The following is a 3,207-nucleotide window of genomic DNA, read 5'->3' as shown; positions in this document are numbered from 1 at the left end:
CCCTGTAGGGAGGGACAATTCCTGGGACAGGTTGCCTTAGCAACCCAGTGGAGCAGGGCAGGTTATCCTGATAAGGTTGGAAGAAAGGCTCTGAAGGAATTAGCATTTCACTTCCTCCATTCTCTGGATGTGACCCTTGCCTATCTGCCTGTCTAATTCTGGCTTCAGTATCACAATATCAGAATACTTCACATGACAAGGCCAACCCCACAGGGAATGGAGAAAGACAGAAGCATTTCCTCTAGAATCAAGAAAAAGGCAAGAATAGCCACTCTCACCATTCCTAGGCAGTACAGTTCTCAAGATTCTAACAAGAGCAATACAGCAAGAGAAATCAGCTAGGAGTTATAGATAGCAGAAGAAGTCAACCTCTGTGTGTTTGCTAATGGCATGATCACATACCTAGAATACCCAGACCCCTCACCAGAAGATCTCCAAAATTAAAAATTGGCATCCTGGGCCCCTTGTCCCAGCCCTGCCTGCCACCAAGTAACTCTGAGCAAATACCTTACAAGTCGGTTTCCTCACCTGTACAACAAGGGGCTGCAGTTTACTTTCTAAGGCCCTTCATTAGTCTAACATCCTATGGATTCATCTTTGCCTTCAGTGGTTTATGGTAAAATCTGTGAGCCACAATCTCACTATAGAAGCTCCTTAGGGAGACCCTGCAATGGAGCAGAACCCATGGCCCAGGATGTGATGTTCTCACCTGTCATGTCCTGGGAACTGTGGAAACAGTCCTGGCAGAGGACAGAGTGGCTCTGTTAACCCTGATAGTCTGAGCATATCTGTGTCTCCAAGACCATTCTTGGAACTCACTAGAATTTCCTTTTAATTCCTGCTCAGCACAGCAGCTGGCAATGGTGCCCTCTTGTATCAGAATCCTTTACTCATGATCCAAAGTTCTTGTGAATGACTAAAAGGCAGCTGCTGTTGGGCATTGTTGAGGCTTTAGGTGACAAGGAGGCATCCCATGAGTGTCCATGACAAATGCAGAGTCTCTCCATGAGCAGATGTTGGTAAGTCCAGGGCCAGCCTCCCTAAGTGTCTGGGGCCCTCAGATGCTGCCCAAGTGGATGGCTGCCTTTGTCCTCCTTAGCAGAGGTGGTGGGCTCTTGAGTGGTCAGCTTTGATATTGCTGTGGGACAGAGGAGGCTGGTCACCCAGGCATTAGCAGGAAGCAGGTTTATTGGCTGCAGCCATGTTCAGAAGGGGGGCTTTCACCACAGTCCATCAATCCCTCTGAACCCCGAGTTCAGAAAGTTTTAGGAATTAATACCCAGTGAGTAGGGGAGGGGCTGAGGGGCTCAGCATCTGCAGAAGTCCACGGAGAAGCAGAATTTTCCAGAACAGTAGAACCCAGGCCTGTATGCAAAATCAAGGACACTCTGCAATATCAGTGCCCAGGACAGGGAGGGTCCCCTTCCCTTCCCTCCAGCCTGCTGGTTCCACAGGACCTGACTAGTGTCCATGGAAAGGCAAAGCCTCTGTGAAGGCCCTGGGTTACTTTGTGATCACATCCTGCGTCTGCTCCTCACCTCAGCCTGAATGCTCTGTGCAGAAGTTCTTGCTGATGGTCTAAGAACAGTCATGGGGAGGTCTCTGGAGAAACTTCATGAAGATTTTTTGTGGGGAGGGGATGGCACTACAATGTCACACTGCAGCTGCTTCTGGGAAGACCTGACTCCTGTGTGCAGAGCACCCCCTGCTGGCCCTGGGCACCCTGCAGGAGGTTTGTGTCTGGGCTCACACTGAGGTCCCCTCACTGTGGCTCTGGCACAGTAATAGGTGGCTGTGTCCTCAGTGGTCAGGGAGTTCAGCTGCAGGGAGAACTGGTTCTTGGACGTGTCTCTGGAGATGGACACTCGGCTCTTGAGGGATGGGCTGTAGTTAGTACCACCACTATAACTTATGTACCCTATCCACTCTAGCCCCTTCCCTGGGGACTGACGAATCCAGCTCCAGTCATAACCACTGGTTGTGATGGAGTAACCAGAGACAGCACAGGTGAGAGACAGGGTCTGTGAGGGCTTCACCAGGCCAGTTCCTGACTCCTGCAGCTGCACCTGGCACAGGACACCTGGTGACAAGGACAGTCACACCCTGTTAGTCACTTGTAGTCAAAACCTCCCCATGGACCCAGGTCTGACACTGGGGACACTCACCTTGGGGAGCTGTGACCAGGCACAGGACAAGACCCAGCAGCCTCATCTTCTAGACCACACCTGCCTTCCCAGAGACCTCAGCCCTGTCTGAGCAGAGAGCTGGGAGCTCCCACAGCCCAGAGGGCCTTTGAACCCAGAGCAGGAGGAGGAATTTGCATGTGGGTGAGGCTCTTCTGATATCTGGAGAGGCTGGGATCGGGCTGCCCAGGTCCTCTGTGCTCCTGAGATGTGTCCCTGTCTTGAACCCAGGTGGAGCTTTACCTGTGAGAGGAGAGCAGGTGGTTTCAGGGGTGCTGGAAGGCTGTCAGAGGAGGAGCCCACCCTCCTGAGCCTAGCACCTTCCTCAGGACCCTGCTCCCTTCCTGGTGCCCAGTCTCACTCACCACACCCTCTCAGGCTCTGGGTGCTGAGTGCTCAGTTCTGAGTCCAGCACACTGCTTTTTCTCCCACTGCCTGCTACTATGACATGATCCTTCTGTTCCTGGAGAACTTGTGACACTGTCATGTTGGTTGTGTGACATAGGTACAGCCTTCCTCATCTTCTAAATGTCCTGTAATCCAGGACACATCAGCACCAGCAGGGAGACTGGATGCAACTAATGATGGAGAGCATTTGGGAAGAGGAGGAGACAGACTGTCTAAGTGGCTGTCCCCAGAGGAGCTTTGAACCTGACATGTGACTTCCTCTCTATGTCCAGCTCCCTCTTCATCTGCAGAGGTTTCCCTGAATTCCAAAGGATCAGCTCAGTGCAGGTCCCAGGTGAGGAGAGCCATTAGTGAGGGAAGCCACCCTTGATGAACCTCCTTAAGTCCTGATGCTCCAGGTTCTGAACAGTTATTGCATTGAGGCGGGCAGGGTAGTGCCAGGTCCAGTAACTTGGGTGCTCCCCCAGCTGGGATACCAGGGTGTGGCTCCAGGAGTAGGTGTCACCTGCTGGGGTTGAGTCACACTCACCTGTTCCTTTGTAATCCTGCCCCTTCTGCCTTTTTCAGATAGAAAATTCTAAGACACAGCATCACCCAAAATAAAAGCCCACTTCTG

At 52.0% G+C, this 3,207-nt stretch overlaps 1 long non-coding RNA gene across 1 annotated transcript; it reads right to left on the bottom strand.

The window, feature by feature from the left end:
- Positions 1-1,765: 1,765 nt before the first annotated feature.
- Positions 1,766-2,563, bottom strand: LOC114082079 (uncharacterized). The gene is made up of 3 exons (XR_011705657.1): positions 2,549-2,563; positions 2,166-2,426; positions 1,766-2,080 (listed from the first exon to the last, which is right to left on the bottom strand). It is a non-coding gene; the product is annotated as an uncharacterized lncRNA (long non-coding RNA).
- Between the last annotated feature and the right edge of the window lie 644 nt (positions 2,564-3,207).

This window comes from Marmota flaviventris, chromosome 2 (assembly GCF_047511675.1).
Source record: "Marmota flaviventris isolate mMarFla1 chromosome 2, mMarFla1.hap1, whole genome shotgun sequence".
NCBI classification, from domain to species: Eukaryota; Metazoa; Chordata; class Mammalia; order Rodentia; family Sciuridae; genus Marmota; species Marmota flaviventris.
The sequence above is the reverse complement of the archived record's forward strand: the minus strand, read 5'-3'. Positions and strand labels throughout refer to the sequence as shown.